This window comes from Mustelus asterias, chromosome 16, assembly GCF_964213995.1.
Source record: "Mustelus asterias chromosome 16, sMusAst1.hap1.1, whole genome shotgun sequence".
Lineage (NCBI taxonomy): Eukaryota > Metazoa > Chordata > Chondrichthyes > Carcharhiniformes > Triakidae > Mustelus > Mustelus asterias.
The window spans coordinates 93,447,449-93,456,780 of record NC_135816.1 but is presented as its reverse complement, the minus strand read 5'-3'; the positions used below and the strand labels follow the sequence as shown (position 1 = coordinate 93,456,780).

Sequence of the window (9,332 nt, the reverse complement as noted above, 5' to 3'; positions counted from 1 at the left end):
CATAGAATCATAGAACCCTACAGTGCAGAGAGAGGCCATTCGGCCCATCGAGTCTGCACCGACCACAATCCCACCCAGGCCCTACCCTCATATCCCTACATATTTTACCCGCTAATCCCTCTAACCTTTGCATCTCAGGACACTAAGGGCAATTTTAGCATGGCCAATCAACCTAACCCGCATATCTTTGGACTGTGGGAGGAAACCGGAGCACCCGGAGGAAACCCACGCAGACACGAGGAGAATGTGCAAACTCCACACAGACAGTGACCCGAGCCGGGAATTGAACCCAGGTCCCTGGAGCTGTGAAGCAGCAGTGCTAACCACTATGCTACCGTCTACTCTCTGTTGTGGCCAAACAGGTCACCTAAAATGGCGATTTACAGAACATGCTGAGATAATTGGACAAGCACTGAAACAGGCAGGCTGCAGCCTCAAAAGAAAAAGGACAGAGATAAATAGGCTGCAGCTCAGACAACTGAATATACAGGAAATAGGCCATCCCAAAGACAATCGATGTTCTCTGGTCAAGCATACTTGTTTGCCAGGCAAAGGGGAGCCTTAATCCCTTATTTGGAGGGAGGTATGTTATCTACGTTCCTCCAGCACTGGCATGTCCGTTGGGTACACACCCAAAGATTGTTGTGGCAGCACCTGATTGGACTCTTATTGAACAGGGTGATCAAGCCCTGATCAATTGATTGACAAGGATCAAGAGATCACCCAAATGGACACAAAACCAAGGAGGGATAAAAAGTGCTGCACAACAGAAGAATCTCTCTCTCTCTCTCTCTCTCTCTCCCAACGAACGAATGACAACAACAGTGACCATCATCAGCAACAACTAGCATGAGGAGAGCCACCACACTCAAGAAGGAAGGAAGACAAGAGCCAGAGTATCAGACCAGGCCAAAGGACCAGAGGACAATGGAGAACAACATGCATATAAAGGCCAAAACGCTTCTCGGCCTTTTGGCTAAGATCAAGTGTAGTATTGCCATTCTGCACTTGGTTGAAGTCACGTGGTTGCACTAAGGCTTCATTTGAAGCAATTTTTTAAAGCGGCATCTCGGCCTTTTGGCTAAGATGCAAATGAGACCAAGCCTTGGAGAAGGTGCAATGCCTGCTCCAATCAGCTTGGTTAATGTGGATCAAGCCCAAGACAGGAAGTCAGAGGCCTATCTTGTCACCTTGGATCTGGAATGTCTCACTTGCCGAGACTTTGAATTGGACTTTGATTGGATTGAATTGGATATATAAACAAAAAAATATATATCTGTCTGGGTACTTGCCAGTCACGCAAATGTTAAGTGAAGGTCTAGTATTGGACTTGAACTTTAGTATTCTGTAAGATAACTTTTTGTTGATTGGGTAGGTGATTAATAATTGTGTGTAAATAAATATTATTGTACTAACAAGAAGTCTCTTCACAATTCTTTGTCCTCTGTATAAGTGTTAAAACAGATTGTGCAGCAGGTGCAGCAACACTGTACAAACCAAACACTGGTAAGTCTTTCCCTGAGTAGTATTAAACTGGGAGATGCAGGAGTGAAGCTATTATCAGTGGCTCTGAGGGAGCCGGTGTGTAAAATACAAGCATTGGTGTTAAGACCAAAGCATGATATTATGCTCCTAATAACTGGATGGCAGACACTAGCAGCGTCAGTAATTGTAGTAAAAAGTGAAAATTTACCCATGTTTTCTGTGATTTCACTTTCTGATCCCCAGTTTGAAGAACAATTCTGTCATAATTTAAAGTGTCAAAAGTCTCGCCTACACTCTCAATTCACTGACAGACATGATCATGGGTAGTAATGATCTGCGAGATGCAGGAGTCAAACTACTGTCTGCAGCCCTCAGGAACCCAGAGTGTAAAATACAGGAATTGTTTTAAGTTCCAAGTTGCGTGAGATTTTGTGTATTATAACTGGATTTCTGATAATTTAGTGACTGTAATGATCCAGAGTGGTGTTATTAATAAGCACAGGTGATTTGCACTGATCCCTTTGCATCTTTCTCTTGTCGTAGGCTATGGGATGTTGGAATCACAGATTCTTGAGCCGAGGATCTCAGTTCTGCTCTCAGAATAAACCGTATATTGACAGATTGAAACCTGGGATCAAATTCCGTCACAGGCCGATCTGTCTCCGCTTTCTACAACCTTTCTACAACCTACAACAAATTTGTAGAAGGCTGAAGTGGATTTGGTGAGTGCTTGTGCATACGTTCAATTGATAAACAATAGATTAGATTTATCACTTATGGATAATTTTTCTTTAACTCATACGGAAATATTTGCTGCAGTCTCCCTGTTACACTGTTCAATGTGCTGGAATGCCTTACTGTCGTATACAGTGAAATGTGTTCTCCATTTCAACTTTCTCATCAGGCTAGTCTAAAAGGCAGTTTGTCCCAAAAATTGCTAGTAGTTTTGAAGTTCTTGTATGAGCTTTCATCTGTTTCAGGCTGGGGTGAATTTTTTTCATTCCAAGCAAAAGGACGCACCGGAAATTACTGCAGAACTCCAGGCTAGGACTAAGTGTGGAAGTTTGAATGTTTCAGCTCATAAATGTTACTCGTGTGATTATATGATCATTTAAAACTGATTTTCTGTTGCTTCACTTTAATTAACCACACTTCACGTTTACATCCTGATCACCAATTACCAGATTCCAGTTGAAGCTGCGTGAGTGCCATTCCTCACTTTGATGTTAGAGAACCACCAGAAGGGTCAGGAGACTCAACTGCCCGGCCGCACAGTGCTGCTTCTGCAGGATACCCAGGACTGAATTTTGCTAATTGGAGTACGAATGGACATGCAGACAGAGTCAATAATACAGCTTAGTCTGAGGTAGCACAAAGAAAATTACACTCAGTATTTCTGGGTTTTGCGACAACAGTAAGAAATATTTTCGCTCAATAGTAGTGCCCAGTGATCCCTTTGACAAATGAACCTTCGAGAATTCAGGATGGGAATAAAATATGTCTAACTGTGACCACCATCCCAACAAGGGCCAAGATCCAGTGTCTAGGTCATCCAGGGAGGGTATCCTTCGTGGAGATTTCTGAAACTGATGCATCCATGATGGGTCAGCAAACTGAGAGGGTGAACTGTGCAAAATGACATGTGGGAAACTTGCCATTCTGTATGGGTATGACTTTTTGCAGTGTTTCAGAACTCTGAATGTCCTGTTTCTGGCACCAATATGAGAACAGGTACTGGCGTTATCAAGTAACTTAAATGTTGCATACCTAGTTTCAATTGAAGTTTACATTGAGTTATTTTCTATCATGTGATTGTGAAAAGAGATTGATGACCCCAGCCCCCCACCCTCCCCGCCCCGGAATTTCCTGCAGAAATGGAGGGATTAATAAAATAATTTGAATTAAAATATACTTGTGTATTTTTGTAAAATGATATACGTCTACTATACACTGACAAGTAAACTTAAAACTTGAAAATGTTTCAAACTTTGTTAAACTTTGCCTCTACATCGCTGCTTCTTGGATTAAATAAATAAACTGTTGAAAATTATTGTTGTGTGCTGTTGACTTACATGGTGCATTACCTTAACAAGTGCATCTTAGGACTTCTTAGCAACTTAAAATTTAAGAATGTCTGTACTTTCAGAGAGTTTCTGTCATTGGCCTTTAATCATTGCCTTCAGCAGATATAGCTGAATGGATCAATACTCGGTGTTGTCAGGAAAAGCCACGCAAATAGGAGCACAGGTGGGAACTAAATATTGAAGTGTATTTGACATTTTGGGATGACAAAAAGGGAAAGGATGAGGTGTAACTCTGTTAGCAAGAGAATAACATTGAGATCAGTACACTAGTGTGCAATTATTTTGGCATGGGGGGGCTCAGGGCATAAGTGCATTTGTTTTTACGCAGCTGAAGCATTGTAGATGGTCCATGAAAGGCAGGAAATAACAAGATATTAAAAGTGAAATATTTCACTGGTATGCATTGACTTTAAAAGCAAACAACGCCCTGATACAGAATTTGTTTCTTTGCAACATTGTGAATGTGATCTTTACTAACAATTTTTCTTCCGCAGTGGTGCAAAGTAGTTAATATTGCATTCACAACCCATTATTACACCCAGATCAACATTCACTTCCATTGACTTCAAAGAAACTGGAATGGGATAGCAAGCGGCCAGTAAGACAAAGCTGATTTTGTACTGCCTGCCAATATGCTTTACAGCAACAATTTCAATTGACGTTGTTGAGTTTAGGGAATATTAAAGATGAGTTTGATTGAAACAAATGCACTGTAAATGAAAGTGATTTTTATTCTTGCTTAATGGAGACATCCGGATAAAAATGCTTTATATTCAGACAAAATAGCTTTGAAGCTATACTTTGGTTTAATTTCAACATGTTCTGATGCAAAATTGAATTTTAATAAATTACGAGAAATATCAAAATGGAAAGGATATGTTTGTTTCTCCACTAGAAATGTCCATAATATGATATTATCTGAGAGAGATGGGGCAAAGTTTTACATTCCCCCACTGTTGGGCTTGTAGGCAGGGAGGTTGGGGCGTGGTGGGCCAGCCATTGCAATAAATTTATCTGATGACCTTCCCACTTGTATCCCCATAATTGTATGCTACAGTGGGCGAGGCTGATGCTGCCTTGCCCTGGCTGAAACTCATAACTTACCCATTATTGACCATTTATTTGCATATTTGCATCCCTGGCCTCTGCTGGAAAGAGTAGTTGTACGAAGCAAACAATAAAGCCCACCTCTGCACCCCACAGAGCAGACTGATGGCACCAGTATCCTCTTGGAATAAAGCGAACAGTGGCTGGTGATCTGATCGTATTGTGATATGTGTGTGTATATATGTATATATATATATACTATATATGAAACTTCACTGCATAAATTATCAACAGACTCCCTTTTTCAATTTGAGAATACCTCTTCTCAACATCTGATCAGGTTCTTCACACAAAAACAATTGGCCTTTCAATTTTGTGTGTCATCTTGTGGGACAGAACTGTTCCCACTCTATATGGTGATGCATCACAGCTTTGTTCGGATCAATATATATAAATAGTGGTGATGACTGCAAGGCTTACTTTACTTTAGCAAACACCCCTTTTTGTGCCTCTTTTCCATCATTGAAGCTTCTTCAAAAGCTGATGTAGTGGGGCTAAAGTTGTACACACATTTTGCAGGAATCTGCCAGCATAATTCACCATCCCTCTGAACAATTTTAACTCTGTTACATTTTAAAGCAGTGGTAAATCCTCCATGGCTTTAACCTTGTGCTCTAAGAGATGTAGGCCCTTGGTGCCTCACCTGAAACCCATGTATGAACTACATCTGCCTGGAAATCACATTTCTCTTATTATAAATGGATGCCCACTTCTTTAAATCTTTTTACGACCTCTTCCAGTTTTGCTCCTCAGGGGACACTCCACCAATTAGAACTTCATCCAGGTATAGCAATACTTTGGGGAGGCCCCACAATAATTTGTCCATTGAATGCTGAAAAATGGCACAGGCCAATGAGAGCCCAGAGATAAAACATAAACATGTATACTGGTATAACCCTTTGTTCATATGGCTAATGACCAACCTCTGAAAATCTTCATCCAAATCCAGCTGCTAGTACACGTGATTAAGATCTAACTTGGTGTACTTAAATGCTCCCTGCTAGTTTCACAGAGAGGTCAGAATGTGCTATCTATCTATCTGGGTGTTAGAACTGGATAGGAGGATGCCAGAATGGAATCCTAGTTCAAAAGATCGTAACAGTTTTTTTTTGTTTATGTAACAGGAGGAAATGGAGTCACAGGATAACTGATTAGTTTTTAACAACACAAGGAAAACAGTTATTAAACAATGGATGTAATATAGTACTGTTCTACTCCTTTAAATTAATATTTACACACAGGTTTGAGATTAATGCAGATGGCAAAAATACACTTGAAGATACAATCATCGCATCAGCACCCAAGGTCTATATTTGCAGATTTATCCTCAGAATTTTCCCAGAGTTTGTTTTATGAGCAGGTCTAAACTCCACTCCCTGAAATAGCTTTAAAATCTTCTCTCGTAGCAAAATATTCAATTAGCGAACTACATTCTAAAATCAGTTTGTTTTCTCACAGATCTGGTTGACCAGAGCCTACACTCCACTTTTAACACTGAGTTCATGCCAGGATTTCAAACCAGCCGCAGTGGCAGTCACTGGCACGACTGCCTCACAGTGCCAGGGACCTGGATTTGATTCCGGCCTTGAGTCACTGACTGTGTGGGGTATGCACCTTGTCCCCGTGTCTGTGTGGGATCCCTCTGGGCGCTCCAGTTTCCCCTCACAGTCTAGAAATGTGCGGGTTATGTTAATTGACCATGCTAAATTGCCCATTTGTGTCCCAAGGCGGTTTGGGGGATTGGCGGGGCAAATACGTGGGGTTATGGGGATAGGGCGGTCTTGGAATGCTCTATCAGAGTCAATATAGATTCAATGGGCTGAATGGCCTACTTCTGAATGAACACCGCTCGACAATCACCAGGCAAGAGTGTTCTCTTCCTGTTGGGGAACACTTCAGCGGTCACGGGCATTCGGCCTCTGATCTTCGGGTAAGCGTTCTCCAAGGCGGCCTTCACGACACACGACAACGCAGAGTCGCTAAGCAGAAACTGATAGCCAAGTTCCGCACACGAGGATGGCCTCAACTGGGATCTTGGGTTCATGTCACACTATCTGTAACCCCCACGACTTGCCTGGGCTTGCAAAATCTCACTAACTGTCCTGTCTGGAGACAATATACATCTCTTTAACCTGTGCTTAACACCCTCTCCACTCACATTGTCTGTACCTTTAAGACTTGATTACCTGAAAAGATTCACATTCCAACCATTATTTTGTAAATTGAGTTTGTCTTTATATGCCCTGTTTGTGAACAGAATTCCCACTTACCTGGCGAAGGAGCAGCGCTCCGAAAGCGAGTGGCATTTGCTACCAAATAAACTGGTTGGACTTTAACCTGGTGTTGTGAGACTTCTTACTGTGCTGACCCCACTCCAATGCCGGCATCTCCACATCATGACTTCTATGGCCAAGCCAGTTCTGTATCCATCTTGCCAGCTCTCCTCTGATCCCGTGTGACTGTACCCACAGGGTTCTGACCCCTGCGACCTCCAATCCTACTGGCCAGTCAAGGACCGTTAAATTTCAATTGGAACACTTAACTGACCATGAAACAGGTGTTGTGCACTCCATCAATTTGACATAGTTGCCTTTCAAAGCTGGGTTTCGGTGACAAGGCCTGAATCTTGTCCAACTCGGGCAAGGCATTGCAATCCGATGATGATGATTGACATTTTTGATTGATTTTTGATGATTTGACTTTGCCAAGATATGTGGAACTTACCTAATTACTCAGGAAATATTACCTTAACACTTGGTCTAGCTCAGTGATTCGGCAGCATACTTCAACTGAGCCCCGAAAATGATAACCTGTCCCCCATCACCAAATCCTGAGATGACCTGTCTTTAGATATCAACCACCTGTCTGCCATCACCAACCTACCTCATCCACTTGCTCACTCATCCATTCATCAACCTTACCCACGCAACTACTCATCCACTAATGCATCTCATCAATTCACTCATCCACTTGGCTACTCAGCCATTCACTAACCCACTCACTTAATAAAAAAACTTCACCATTTAAAACCTTCCTCGGTCCAGAAGCTACTGCCATGAAAAGGAACTCTGTCCTAAATGTTCCTTGCACCCAACAATCTTAAGTGATATTCTTTTTACTCTTTCATGCCAGCTTGAAAGAATAGGTTGAAAAGTCACAAAAAGGTAAGATCACAGAAATCTTCAAAGACAATGTCAATATGCACATTAAAAATGACTGGGAGATTTGGGCCAGGTTGGCTCATGCATTTTGGCTCAGTCATGCTTTGTTTAAGAATTCCCGTGTGAGAATTTCATTACATCACAAGCACTCGCTTTCACTGTGGCAGGAGAGTGTGGCTGACTCGATTGCTCTACCCAAAGCCAGCATCAATCCATAAGAGAAGTATTATTGCAGTTGTCTCGGGTATTGGTGAGACCACATCTGGAGTAGTGTGTCCAGTTTTGGTCTCCATATTTGAGGAATGATATGGTGGCATTGGAGGCAGTTAAGGGGAGGTTCATCAGATTGCTTCTGGGGATGAAAGGGCTGATGTATTTTACACAGAGGGTGGTGGGGGCCTGGAATGCGCTGCCAAGTAGGGTGGTGGAGGCAGGCACGCTGACATCGTTTAAGACTTACCTGGATAGTCACATGAGCAGCCTGGGAATGGAGGGATACAAACGATTGGTCTAGTTGGACCAAGGAGCGGCACAGGCTTGGAGGGCCGAAGGGCCTGTTTCCTGTGCTGTACTGTTCTTTGTATGAGAGAGATTAAACAGTTTGGGCTTATAATCACTGGAGTTTAGAAGGATAAGAGGGAATCTGATCAAGGTACATACATTTTTTAAAGGGATTGATAAAGTAAATGTAGACCAATGTTTCCTCTTATGGGGTAATCTCGACTGAGAGGTCACAGGTATAAGTTAAGAGGCGGTAGATTTAAAACTGAGATGAGGACAAATTACTTCTCGCAGAGGGTGGTGAATTTGTGGAACTCGCTTCCCCTTAGCACAGTGGAGTCTGACTCATTGAATGGTTTCAAGGAGATAGATATATCCTAATAAACAAATGGATAAGGAGTTATGGGGAACAGGTGGGGCGGTGGATTTGAGACCAAGGAGAGATCAGCTATGATCTGATTGAATAACAAGGAAGCCTAAAAGGCTGGTTTTGTCTATTTCTGCTCCTAATTCCTCTGTTCCTAGGACCTAAGTGGTCTTCTTCTGTGCCATAAATTACCCTATGAGTCTAACTATGTATGAGTTGAAATTAGTGAAAACACTTTGCTCCAACACATTCTTCTTTTCCACTGCGGGAGAGAATTATTGCTCAGTCTGGGTCAATATTAATGCAATTGGCCAAAGAGGCAATGACCACAATAGGATTTTTTTTTTTTCATGTATATGTTTAGGATTTGGAAAACATTGCATGAGAGGGTGATGGTGGCAGATTCAATGTGGTTTTCAAAACAAAATTGGATAAACACTCAAAGGGAAAAGTTGGGGGACTGTTTGAGTTGGATTTTCTTTGCAGAGAACAAGCATGAACACATACTGTTTATGTGTAATAACCATTCCGATTCAACAACTGATATAGCATCTCACATTGATATAAAAATTTCATAGTTCAACATAGCGTGAACCCTATTGACATGCAACACATTCAAGGCAGGTC

The 9,332-nt window shown here is 41.9% G+C and overlaps 1 non-coding gene across 1 annotated transcript; it reads left to right on the top strand.

Moving 5' to 3' along the window:
• Positions 1-956: 956 nt before the first annotated feature.
• Positions 957-1,146, top strand: LOC144505706 (U2 spliceosomal RNA). The gene has a single exon (XR_013499849.1). It is a non-coding gene; the product is annotated as a U2 spliceosomal RNA (small nuclear RNA).
• The last annotated feature ends 8,186 nt before the right edge of the window (positions 1,147-9,332 follow it).